Source organism: Mastacembelus armatus, unplaced genomic scaffold (genome assembly GCF_900324485.2).
Source record: "Mastacembelus armatus unplaced genomic scaffold, fMasArm1.2, whole genome shotgun sequence".
NCBI lineage: Eukaryota > Metazoa > Chordata > Actinopteri > Synbranchiformes > Mastacembelidae > Mastacembelus > Mastacembelus armatus.
The window spans coordinates 1,164,315-1,178,486 of NW_022872938.1; the positions used below are offsets into that span (position 1 = coordinate 1,164,315).

The following is a 14,172-nucleotide window of genomic DNA, read 5'->3' on the forward strand; positions in this document are numbered from 1 at the left end:
GTAAAGTAGTTAACTGTGGTAATGTGTGACAGGAACAGCTAACATGAGCAGACAAGTATATTTATGTCACTAACATATGTAGGTTACACTGATAAGACTCAATCCACACAATGATCCAACAGGCAGCTGTTTGCTTCCACCTGCCCTCCAGCCAGTAAACAATGTCTTTGCATTATTTGATGCCACCTGCTCCTGTTGTTACTATACCTTTCTTTACTCCTTATAGTACTAATTATACCTGTTTTTGAGAAATTCCACTTCAGGGAGAAAGGTTGCTCATCTCTACTGGTGCAACTCTACCACCAATGTGACCACTCCTGGGGCAGGCTATGACCCTTCCTGGTTTACAGACCATGCTACTGCACGTGCTGACCTGTGGTGGTGTTGTGGGGGAAACCAATTGAGACCAGTGCTCCCACCTGATTGGCAGGGAACCTGTACCCTTATACAATTTGTGATGCCATTTTATGTGTTACCTCTGTCTGGTTCTTCCCTAGACAACCCACACCATGTGAAAAGAGACACTGCAGCAGTTTTGATAAGAGTATATATTGATGCCATCGGAGTGCCCAGAGGAGTTCCCGACAAGTACAAAGCTAGAAACCAAGTTGCAGCAGGGTTTGAATCTTTCCTGTTTTGGTGGTCAACCATTAATAAAAATGTTGATTGGATGAATTATTTGTATTATAACCAGCAGAGATTCATTAACTACACTAAAGATGCTGTTAGAGGCTTAGCAGAGCAGTTAGCTAAAACTAGTCTTATGACCTGGCAGAACCGGATGGCATTAGACATGTTACTGGCTAAGGAGGGAGGTGTTTGTAAAATGTTTGGATCTACCTGTTGTAACTTTATTCCGAACAACACTTCCCCAGATGGATCTGTCACTCGAGCTTTACAAGGACTCCAAGCCTTTTCTGAGGAGCTCACTGAGAATGCTGGTATTGACAACCCCTTCACTTCTTGGCTGGAGGGAATGTTTGGTAAATGGAGCGGTCTGATCCAGTCCATACTCATCTCAATGGCTGTGATGACTGCTATTTTGGTTACCTGTGGTTGCTGTTGCATTCATGTATTAGAGGCCTTTGCTAACGCCTTATTGATACAGCAATAACAAACAAATGTATCAATCCATTACACAGGATGACCAGGACCCTGAAACTCCTCCAGAGCCAATGAAGGAAGACCTGACTGTGTCTTTTACTGACTATGATAAATTTGTCTTAACTTCTGAACTGTAAGGCACAAATGACTCCAACATTGAAAATTCCAGGAAATGATGTTGTGATGACTGTTTGCCCATAAAGACAGAAAGTTATGACATTTATTTCTCACTTCTACAAGTTATATTTTAGCATGCTAATCATTTTAGATTTGTGATTGTGATCTTGTTTGTTTAATCATAGTTATGATTTATGATGTTACTGTTTTTCCTATAATAGTAATAATTCTCATCTTTCTGTATGTTTTACCAGAATAATAATCATTAATGATCTGCTAAACATTTTCACATAGTAGTTATGCTAAGCATAAACAGGAGGGATGTGTTAGAGAAATTAAAATGTTTACCCTCCTGTGACCTGATTCACCTTATGTAGTATAACTGAGACACTTCTGAATGGGGCCTATTGTGCATTGTAGAAATATAATTGTTGCTCTCAGTGAGCACAGTTTGCTCTAACCTTGACTATTTGATAAGGGCCCAGATGTCTTTCTGTGAGAAATCCCCTCCCTTTTGTATTTCCATGAAAACTGATGTGTTAGGCTGCAAGCGGCCAGTGATCCTCATGCTGTACCAAGGTGCTGTGTGACTGTTACTCCTTGCAAGTAAAACCTCTATATAATCTTACCGAAGTTCGTCCTCTGAGTCTATTTGTTAAAAGAATTTACCTAACACATGTGGACTGGTTGGGCAAACTCCCATGAACCCTCGAGCACCCTCGAGAGTGTGTAGAGCTGCTCCGGTGTTCCACAGCCAGGACGGCAGCGGGTTCAGCCAAACATTCCCAACAGATCCTCACAGTACGTTTGGGCCTGCCAAGTCTGTCCCGCTTCCTCCTCCGCCAGCGGATCTAACTCACCACCAGGTGGTGATCAGTTGACAGCTCTGCCCCTCTCTTCACCCGAGTGTCCAAGACATACGGCCAAAGGTCAGACGACACGACTACAAAGTTGATCATTGACCTCCGGCCTAGCGTGTCCTGGTGCCATGTGCACTGATGGACACCCTTATGCTTGAACATGGTGTTCGTTATGGACAAACTGTGACTAGCACAGAAGTCCAGCAACAGAACATCACTCGGGTTCGTATCGGGGAGGCCGTTCCTCCCAATCATGCCCCTCCAGGTTTCACTGTCGCTGCCCACGTAAGCGTTGAAGTCCCCCAACAGAATTATGGAGTCCCCGGTAGGAGCACCTTTCAGCACCCCCCCAAGAGACTCCAAAAAGGCCGGATACCCTGCACTGTTGTTCGGCCCATAGGCCGAGAGACCTATCCCGGACCCGAAGGTACAGGGAAACGACCCTTTCACTCTGGGGGGAAAACTCCAACACGTTGCAGCTGAGCTGGGGAGCTATGAGCAAGCCCACACCAGCTCACCGCCGTTCACTGCGAGCAACTCCAGAGTAGAAGAGAGTCCAGCCCCTCTCAAGGAGCTAGGTTCCAGAGCCCAGGCTGTGCGTGGAGGTGAACCCGACTATCTCTAGTTGGTACTGCTCAACCTCCCGCACAAGCTCAGGCTCCTTCCCCCCCAGTGAGGTGACATTCCATGTCCCTAGAGCCAGTTTCAGCATCCGGGAATCGGGTCGCCGAGGTCCCCATCCTCGACCACTGCCCGATCCACTATGCACCGGCCCCTTATGGATCCTCCTGTGGGTGGTGGGTCCACAGAAGGGCGGCCACACGCCACTCTTTCGGGCTTTGCCCGGCTGGGCCCCATGGGGGGAGACCCAGCCACCAGGCGCCGGGGCCCCACCCTGGAGCCAGGCCTGGGGTTGGGGCCCCGGCTTCGCCATGCTGGGCGACGTCACGGTCCTCAGTTTTCGATCCATAAAAGGTCACTGAACCGCTCTTAGTCTGGTCCGTCACCTAGGACTTGTTTGCCTTGGGAGACTCTGCCAGGGGCATATAGCCCCGGACAACATAGCTCGTAGGATCATACGTACCTCAGCTCAAATCATTATTGTACCTTAAATATTTTCTTTTCATATTTTCTTCAATTTATTTTTATTGTTTTTTCCACTGGTCTGTCTTGTCATCTTCATGCATCAATCCTGTGGAGAAATCAGTTTGAGCAATTAAGCTTCATCAAATCAATGGCAAAGGAGCTGGACCAGGATCTGGGTTGGGGCTAGGAAACTGGTCCAGTCCTTTTTGGCAATGCACATCAGTTTATTCTTTATTTGTGCTGCATAAAATCAAATTGTGTTCCTTCTAATTTGTCATTCAACATAAGGTAAGACCAATTTATTTTGGAAGCACATGTGTCAAGTTTCTCTGTTTCTGTTTAAATTGTCCACTGTGTTTGAATTATCTGGTGTGCTACTGGGAGACAAAGGCTCTTATATCTTATATACATCTTATATATTAATCTTATATCTTCCCAGATCAGAGTTTCACTTAAAGTGGCCCAACAACCATTGTGGACTGGATAGTCCTGGAAAAAGGGAGGATTTAGTTTTTAATTTCAGGTTAATTTTCAGCTTGAAGCTGGAGAGAGAGAGAGAGAGAGAGAGAAAATGATTCATACATGTCCTTACACACATGGTCACAGTGGTCACTGAAATAATCAGCTGTCTTTTTAGTTTCTAGATTTCCAGGTCCAGTTTCCTCAGTGTCTTGGTTTTATTTCAATGTCTAAGTCCTTTTCCATGATCTTCCTCTTGTCCAGTTGTATGTGGACATCTGTCAGTTGTGTTTGTTTCTTTAAATGCATGGTGCACAGATGTCTGACAGTGTGTGAACCCTTTAGTGGCCAGAGTATCTAGGGTTTTTACAGAAAAGCTCACATCACATTGGAGTCCAGACGTTGCTCAGGCTGCATCTTTTGGACTTTGACATCAGTCCTGGTGACTCACATTAGTTGGATTTCAGCTGCTGTTTGGATTCTGGTTCTCACTGTCTCAGTCCACAACCAGCGTTTTTCAACTGAGTCCACTTTGACATGTGGAATCAGTGCTAAGTAGAATGAGGCAAAGTCCAAATCCACTGAAACAGTTTAGTCAAATCCAGGTTGTTTCAATAAATGTGTCTTAGTTTTTCTTCTTGGGAACATATATTTTCAAGTATCTGATCACTGAGTTGCAGATCAGGAAAAAGTATCAACATGATCAGTGTGGATATCCAGCCCTACAGCTCAGCACACTGAGGAAGAGAACCAGCTTTAGTTCTGGTCTGGGCACTACCTGTCAACTCCAGCTCCCTGAGTAGACAGTAGACCAGTATCAGCAGTCCAGTGCTGTCAAAATACTTGTTGTACTGCAGGATGTGTGAGGTGCTGTGACTTCAGCCAGGTAGTTTGTTGCTTTGGACAGCAGGTGGTGCTGCTGCACCAACAATGAGCTGAGATCTTGACAACGTGCCAACAACAACAATAATCAGAAGAAGAAACAGCAGCTGTTTGTCTGCGTTGTGTTGAAGAGCTGTCATCTTGAGCTGAAAATGAAAATCTGAAATGTTGATGAAATGTGTTTGTGAGCCAGTGAATGTAGACAGTAGAGTCCATCAGAAAAAGTAAATATGGTGTATTTGTGCACCATATATACATCATAATATAAACCATATATGGTTGCTACTGAAACAGTCATGAATTCATGCTGACCTGGTATTAGAAAACAGGGGTATATGAGAAACCAGAAGTAAAACAAACTTCAACAAATGCTGCCAAACAACCAACACAAGCAATATTTTTAATAAACTGTTAGAACACAAATCAACTTTGTTAAACATAATGTGACACTATTTAAATCTTGTTCACAATATAGTTTTAAATAGTTTATTTGACAAATGTATGAAAATCAAAATTCAATATATTTAAAAATCATGTTTGTGTGGATCAGTCTGACTTTGAACAGATTATAAACTTAAAGTACCTTTGATTTTTAAATCGTATTAATAATTAGATGATTCAACAATTCAGTATTTTTTTTTAGTTTCCTGGTCACATGATCAGAATTCAGATGTACCAAATGCATCTGTTTTAGTTTAACATGCTCGCACTTGATATTTCTATAACTCAACAACTTTCTCTCTTTTTCTGTCACAGACACGCAGGTAAACATAGAGGGGCGGAGCCACAGGGATCAGGTGACCAGGTTCAGACCATTTAGAGACGACAGAGCAGAAAGAGGAGACGTGGCTGAGGCAGGTGAGTTGATCCAACGTTCTCTTCCTGTCACAGAGTCTGATTGTTTTCTCTCTGTGGACTGTGGAGTAAGAGTCCCTATAAGCTCCATCAGCACAAAGATTTGAAGGAAAGGAGGAAGTTCAAAATGTGTGTGTGTGTGTAGTTTGGTGTGTCTGGGTGTGACTGACATTAACAGACTTGTCAGTTATCAAAGTCAGAAACTTTCCCTTTAAACTCTGTGCCAGCGGTCCAAAGTCGTTCCGGATCCTACAGACCTGGTACTTTAGGATCTAAAGGTTTTTGATAGGCAGGTAGGAAAAATGTCATGTTCCAGTTAGACATACAGGCCTGCTAATTGTTAGGCATCATAATACTGTGAAGAAGAGAAATATTTCTTATTTCTTCATCATCTTTGTCAGACCCTGAAGCCCTGTTTTGGTCTGTGGTTGCACTTGTTTCCCCACCTCTGTTTGTGTTTTTGTCCAATAGTCTTATTGTTTCTTGGTTGGTCTCGTCCTCGCTGGCTCTTGGTTTTGTTTGTACAGTGACATTCCCTGTGTTATTTGGCCTGGTTTAGTTTCACTTTCTGTTCCTGGTCTTTGTGTCCCCTCCCATGTGTAGTGGGTAAATTCAGAAAAAGTTGACCATATGTCTGAATCAGTACAGGCACAACTAAATCACCTGTTTGTCATGATGTACTTTTAGATTGAAAATTACTCTTTTAGATTTGGAATAACAGTTCAAATGTTTTGAAACATGTCAAATAGAAAGTGTCTATTTATTGAATGTCATTTAAATGTGTTTATCTGTGTGTATGAGGAGCCCAGAGTCCATAGAGCTGGTGATGGAAGCGGACTAATAATCTTCATCAACGAGGCCCTTGATTGAGTGGATTCTTGGCCTTTGTGGATCCTCCATTCCCTTCTACTACCTGCACTATGACACTGGCACCTTTTTGCTCTTTGCACACTAAATTAGTTCTCCTTACGTTCTGTTTTTAGGTTGCACCTTTTGTAAGCACACTGGACTCTTGTTTGGTCATAAAGTTATCTGTAATTTGTTTACTTTTTTATTATCTGTGCATTTTTTACTTTCGTAGCATTTAAGTTTACTGTTTAATTCTTTGTAGCATGTGTATTTGTTTGTTTGCACTGGAGTACCCTCCTGTACCAAAACAAATTCCTTGTGTGTGTGTGTGTGTGTGTGCACACACACTTGGCAATAAAGCTCATTCTGATTCTGTCACTGCTATTGCTCACAGCAGCTCACCTGAATGACGACAACATGAACAGGTGCGGGGAGCTGATACAAACAACTCGCTCTGACAGACGAGAGACTTTGTTAGAAGAACGAGAGCGGACTGTCCAACTTGCAGCCCGAGATTTGGACGTTGGACACTATTCCTCCGGAGCTCATTAGAACTAACCGGGGTAGGAAACGCGGAAGAAGGGGGGATTAAGAATCACCCACCACTCCTTTCGGTGATCCTCACACATCTGCCCTCTCTGAACAACAAAGTGGAGTTCATACGGGCATATAGTAGCTACTGGAATGAATTCCGTGAAGCGTCTTTATTATGCTTCACGGAAAGCTGGTCACAGCCAACAACAATACCGGACTCGCTCGGGGGCATTTCCGGGTTTCCTCTGATCCGAGCTGACAGGGACGCAGAGTGGGGAAAACGAAATGAGGCGACATCAGCGTTTACATGAACGATCTTTGGTGCAGGTTGAGCTCGATGAAATATCGGCTCTGTGACCCAAACGTGGAGCTTCTGCACTAGACGTTCCTGCTAATGGTAAAGCTGCAAAAGAAGCTACCATCATAGCTGACTGTGTTCATGAAGCCCAACTCAAATATCCTGATGCAGCAGCAATAGTAGAATCTAGAATCTGTGTTGCCTGTTTTGAACAATATGGAAAACATGACAACATCCTGGATAAGGGTTTTGGAAACAGTAACAGGGCCTAGATTTCAGAGTGCAGACCTTCAATATTCAATTCACATTATAATGGGATTCATATGGTTCCAGTTTACAGGACCACATTTAAGAGAACTAAGCCAGAAAAGAAAGTCCTAAGAATCTGGACAAATGAGAACAAGGAAAAACTCAGAGCAGGTTTTGATTGGACTGATTGGAACATTTTTCATGAAGGTTCCCTGAATGGAAGAACAGCAGTGATTAATGATTAGATTGACTTTTGTGTGCAGTTGATGGTCCCTACAAAAGAAATGAAAATCTCTCCAAATAATAAATTATATGTGACAAAGGAGATGAAACAAATGAAAAAGAGAAATTTTGCTTTTAATAATAACATGTCAACACTTCAACAGACAGAAAAATCATCAGGCAACATCTAGAATAGCCTTAGAACTATGCAAGAGCCCTGTTTCTAGATTTTTCACCTGCCTTCAACACAATTCAACCTGACATTTTCATTTCCAAACATCCACCAGGGAATTAATCCATATCTGAGTCACTGGTATGCATCACTAATCAGCATGTCTTCAAATGTTCAGATGTCATTGTTTTACTAACACTGTTGGATAGCTTGAACAGCCCAGGGCTGCACCAACAGGGGGTCAACGCTCTGGAAATAAATACAAAAAAGACAGAAGAAATTGTGTTCAGCTCTAAATTAATAGTTCCAAACCCCACCATCATCAACAGCCAAATAATCCAACAGGTGGAGTCATATAAATATCTTGGTATTATGATTGATTCCGCCTTATCATGGAAACACCATCTTGACTTCATCTGGAAAAAAACAAGAATATACATCCTTTGGCTCCTTCGATCTTTGGGAGCCACTCAGCAGATGCTCCTGTTGTTTTTTACTGCTGTCATTCTTAGTGTTCTACAGTATTGTAATGCAGTGTGGCACAGGTGTCCGTCCACTGCTGCAACATCTGGATTGAAATATCTAATAAAAAGCTGTTGAAAGGCCGTAGGCCAATCCCTGGAAGGACTGAGTGAGACAGTTTATCACAACAACACAATGCGGCTGGCTAAAAGCATCATCTCTGACTCCAAACATGTTCTTAACAGCCAATATACACTTCTTCCATCTGGACCACGTTCCAGTGTTCCACGCTTTAATAGGGTCAGACTGAAACATTCCTTAGCCCATCAGTCAACCCTCAAATGAAATAATGAGCTTAATCTATAATAGTCAAAGGCATTATAATGGTGAGTAAGTAGTAAGTGGTGTGGGATGTTATGTTGAATGTCTTATGTCAGTGTGTTTTGTGTCACAACAGAGTTATGACTTTTTATGCAAGAGAAGTTTCAGATTGAGAATCTGACAATAAAGAATCTGTCTAACAACAATATGGAAACCCTGAAAACTGATGGTGATGCCGTCAGTCCCACATCTACTATCAGACTTTAGTTCTGCTTAAGTCTACAAAACAGCCGCAAAATGACAATTTCTACCAAATCTTTTCCTCTGGTCAAGACCTAGATTTGCACTTGGCACTTTAACATCAGCTTCTTAAAACCACCTTAGGGAGGATAAAAGACAAGTTAAAGGATGTTAGAGAAATACTTAACAAATAGACTCAGAGAACGACCTTCAGAGGTTCAGTCACTTTTACTTGTACAACACTAACTGTCACAGAGCTCACTAAGTCCAGAGTGAGGAGTCACTGTCTCAGCACAGCCAGGCATTTTATAGCTTGTAGCTCAGTACAACCAAAGTTGTGTATGAAGAAAGAAAAAATTGTGTTTTTCAATCGTCTTCTTGTTTAAAATGCTTCGATCCATAAATGTCATGTAAATACATTTAGGCCGTCATGTTGGTACGAGGAAGCCTCCTAATGCATGTGTGTGTATGAAGGCAAGAGGTGAGTCCACAATGAAAACCATCAGAACTGAATTTACAGCCCCAAATGTCTGGATGATCCAGAAGACCTGGTTCCAGTCCCAATGTGGATTTTCCTCCCCAAACACTTCAGACTTGGTGGACTGGAACACTATTAGTGTAGGATCATATTTCAGATGCAGGTCCAGTTCTCTGAGGAATGATTCCAAAGATCTATCATCTTTGGTACTTCCTGCTCTGGAAACTGGCTCCCATAAGACCAGTTTCTGTCTCGTAGAAACCAAATGAAAACTGTGGAATTCCAGCAAACAGTGAAGGATAAAGGGGAAGCTAACTGTCAGGTGGAGCTGCCTGTGTTTGTTTCCATCTACAAACTATACCTTTGTGAAATGGGATTGAAATGTGTTGGTCTGTGCATATGGGGGGTGGAGAATCCAGAAAGGCGGTGCTGGAAATAACAGGACACTTCAGATGAGCTGTGAGAAACTCTGAGAACCTTCCTGTGATGTTGTTGACTTTCTGTTTGTGTTGTAAAGTGTCCACTCACTGCCACATGTGAAGAAGAGTGTGAAGTCAGACTCCATTTTAAAGTACACAGAGAAGAAAGAGAAGGAAACAGGAAATGGGAAGCTGGGCGAGTGTTAATATGACACCTGCACATATTGATCCATCTCATTGATGAATGTTGGGATTGAGTCTGGTTTAGACTTGTGTTTCCTGATGTCAAGGTCACACTATGTCTCTGGGATGGTTTCATCAAACAAATGTCCAATCAATAAGAAGCTGCTGCTGTTACAGGGGGACAGCTGACTGGGTTTGTTCCTCTGGTTTCCAGGGTCCATGGTTTTACTCTGAAACCACATAAGATGAGTGTTTGTGGAGGGGAAGAGGAGGACAGACCAGGGTCTCCAGGATCCAGCTATCTGTCCATGAAGAGTGACTGCTCCAAAGATCGTCCTCCATACTTCAGTCCTGAATCTGGACCCTCAGACCCACAGTAAGAGCCTGCTATATACTGTACTAGGTGTGGACTACTGAGTTGTGGTGCTGATCACGAAGACCTGGAAGAGTGTAGGACTTTAAAGGGTCTGCATGTCCTTTGGAATGTATAAATAGCAGACATGATAAGAGATTCAGCAAAACCTGGGGAGCTTTAAAGGTGGTCTGTGGAAAACTGTACAGCAAGTAGCTGTGGCTCCAGTGAGGTTTGCTGTACAGATGCATTTGTTTGTTGACCAGCTGTTGTTCTCCAAACTATGGATTTAGGATTCTGTGTCCCCCCAATGAAGCACTGACAGCAGATGAATGACTATTTCCAACCAGATATCTGTAGTTTGACAATGACAAACAATGATCAAGTTCCTAGTAAATAAAGAGAAAACGGTAACGCTTCTTCCTTTTACAGTCCCCTTATTACTACGAATTTACTTGGTAGATAATGCAAAACTTACAGTATGTGATGGGTAACTAACAAGTAGGTAAATACAGTGTAACTACAGATGAAATACTAAGAAAAACCTAAATTGTAACCCATCAAGTGCCTTTAAGTTGTAACTGGATTATGTTGGTAATAACTCAGATATATTTATACTAAGTAAAACAGAACTATTTACAAGGTAAGTGAGCTGAAACTGGACTGTAAAAGAAAGTCTCATCTGTTTCCCAGAAACAGATTATAGTAGTTACCCACCACATACTGTAAGTTTCGCATTATCTACCAAATAAATTCCTAGTAATTAGGGGACTGTAAAAGGAAGAAAACCAGAGAAAACCAGAAAACCATGGAGAATAATGACACAGGTTCGTGTTGTCCAAAAGTCAACATGCTATTTATTATTTGTCTGTTTGAACAGAGTTAACATCCAACAGGTTTGAAATGTTGTTTTCCATCAAACATCTTGGATCAGTTGGAATAGTTTTTTGAAAAAAGAAAGGTGGAAATAATGAATAAAGTCAATGTTCAAACCAAAGAAAGCCCCCACAGACCCTGAAGAAGAATGATTCAGAAGTGAGGACAGCAGAAGAAGAGAGGAGGAGGGTTTGGAACATTCATGGCCAGGAGAAAACACTGGGAGACAGTTTCTCTCAGACTGTGGGACTGGAGGAAGCACAGCCACAGCATCAAACACTGAACAGTGTTAAGGGGGTGTAGTTGGTGCACACAGCCAGTCAACCCCCCCTAAGCCCAGTGGGAACCTCAATATGCTGACAAGTAAAGGCCAGAGCTTCCTGTGATGGTGAATCATTCAAATGATACCAAATGAACTTGTTCCAAAGCAGCAAAGAGCTTTATCAGTTCAGTTCAGAGACCAGTGTTCATCAGGCCAAAAAGAAAAAGTTTGCATCCCCTGACTTTGAAAGACTCCAACACAGATTTTCTTCTCAGTTTAATATGGGAACATTTGGACCAGCTGAATGTGCATTGATGACAAATCTGTGTTTCTTTCCTTTCAAACAAAAAAGGGCATGGTTTACACTTTACATTTCACCTGAAAGACTGAAACAGCAGCTGGAATAAAACTTTGATCCATTCAGCATCAGGACCATAATCATCTTTATTGTCTCATACAAGTTGAAATGAAAGTTAGTTTGAAAAAGACATCGTTTCCAAACCACTGGGATCTTCTGTCAGACGCTTCCTGCAGTCTGAGCTGTTTTTAAGGCTCATCAAAGACAGTAAGACCAGGGATCCCTGGTTCATGTGCAGCACACAGGCCGTGTTACATTTGACATCTGCCCTTACAGGTATTGATACATACATTGATACAGTGAGACTGTCCATCTGTCTGCTGATGTCCTGGTCTCTGAAAACAGGATGTCTTGTTTCATCCGGTGGTTGTTCTCTCACACAGCATCGACATTTAAGATGATTAGAAATATCACAAAAACCTTTTCTGTCCTCAGATTCTTTCTCTAGTCTCACAGTGTTTCTTGTCTTCCAGTGGACTCTGATCTGCAGGAGGTTTTAGATCAACATAAGACCAGTCTGAGGATGAGATGTGAACGTGTGACTGAAGGACCTGATCCAACAGGAAGTGGAACCCTTCTCAACAGGATCTACAGAAGTCTGAGGCTTCACTGATGCCCAGAAGGACTGTACTTCAGGAAGAGGTCCAGGGATGAAGAGCTGTCCAGCAGAATTGTAGAAAAGGCCCCAAAGTTCATATTATAGTGTCACCTTTTCCCATGTAAGGGCCTTTTAAGATCACGCTTGATGTGCTGACGTCACTCACCAGGTGTGCAGTTTTGGTTGTGGAGCGGTGCATGTCTGCAGTTGTGGTAGAGATATGTGATTTGTGCGTAAATGATCTGTAAGTATTATTGTTGTCTATTGTTAGTATAAAGTGGTTGTATGTGGAAACCTGTAAAGTTAATTAATGGTTTACACGGTGTAGTCCAGGGAGGAACTGCAGAAAGGCTGTGTAAGTCCAGATGTGCCCAAGTGAAAAAAATATATTTTTGTATATTTTCTAAAAGTATATTGATGCAAGTTACTTTCGGTTTCATGCACACTGATTAGTTGATTTGGTACGGACTGATTTAAGTTTCCTTTCCATTATGCACGGTTCATAACATGATTAAAGCTTCCCTGGTTGAGTTATTGGTGCCTTTCTACAGAATGTATGATGTTTTGTGGATATATTTAATAATTGACGATGTTAATACGAGTTAATCGTTACATACTGCTAAGCTGGAGTTTGTTTCCACCGGAAGTGGCATATCCGGTTAGCCCTTCAAAATAAGAGCATTTTGTTTTATTTGTGTAGTTACAGGAAGTGATCACGGTGTTTGTATGGTAACTTAACTTCGAACCAGTTTACATGCAACCATACCATTTGTGTCCTTTATTCATCCATTGACATGTTATTTTGTATTCACCACTTATGTATACTGGTTGTTACTTTATAATGTACCTATTGCTATGTATGTCTCATTATTAGTATTCACTGTATTTGTATTTCCTTTATTCTTAGGAAAACCACAAGTATACCCATCCAGACAGACTATGTCACACACATTGGATTATTAAAGCACCTTAACTGCAACTTCGCGACTCTTATCTATCCTTGGGGATATCTGGGCTTTAAGTGGTGTTCTGGCCGACACACTGAGGTGACGATAGTGCCAAAGGCCGGACCAGTGTGATAGATCAGCCAATCTGGGTTTTCTTACCTACAAGAATCATCTCACACATCAAGGCATCCAGGAGCCTCCACATCATGTGTCAAATCCCAGTCTTCTGTTGGATCACTGCTACAGTTCTGGAGCACATGTTGACCACAGAGCAGAGAGGAGAGCTGCCCAAGACCCTGACTGACCTGTACTCACACTTCCTGCTGGTTCAGACAAACAGGAAAAAGCACAAGTACCATGAGGGATATGATACGAGTCCACAGCAGCTGACAGAGGCTAACAGGGAAAGTCTTCTGAAGCTGGGGAGGCTGGCATTTGAACATCTGGAGGAAGGAAACATCATGTTCTACCAAGAAGACCTGGAGAAGTGTTGTCAGGATGTCCCAGAGGCCTCAGTGTACTCAAGAGTCTGTACAGAGATCTTCAACAGAGAGAGTGTGATCTTCCAGAAATCAGTTTACTGCTTTGTTCATCTGAGTGTTCAGGAGTTTCTAGCTGCAGTCTACATGGTCCACTGTTACACCACAGGAAGACACAGGTACTGGAGAAGTTCCTGAGGAAAGCCATGGAGAAATCCCTGGAAAGTAAAAATGGCCACCTGGACCTGTTAGTCCGCTTCCTTCATGGCCTCTGTCTGGAGTGCAATCAGAGACTCTTAGAAGGCCTGCTGGGTCAGACGGAGACCAGTCCAGAAACCATCCAGAGAGCCATCAACAACCTGAAGAAGATGCACAGAGATATCTCTCCTGACAGAAGCATCAACATCTTCCACTGTCTGATGGAGCTGAACGACCACTCAGTCCATCAGGAGATTGAAGAGTTCCTGAAGTCAGGGAACAGGTCAGGGAAGAGACTTTCTGAGATCCAGT

At 42.5% G+C, this 14,172-nt stretch overlaps 1 long non-coding RNA gene across 1 annotated transcript; it reads left to right on the forward strand.

Annotated features, from left to right (window-relative positions):
* Nucleotides 1-5,185: 5,185 nt before the first annotated feature.
* LOC113129717 (uncharacterized) lies at nucleotides 5,186-8,311 on the forward strand. The gene is made up of 2 exons (XR_003295633.1): nucleotides 5,186-5,366; nucleotides 6,165-8,311. It is a non-coding gene; the product is annotated as an uncharacterized LOC113129717 (long non-coding RNA).
* Nucleotides 8,312-14,172: the final 5,861 nt, after the last annotated feature.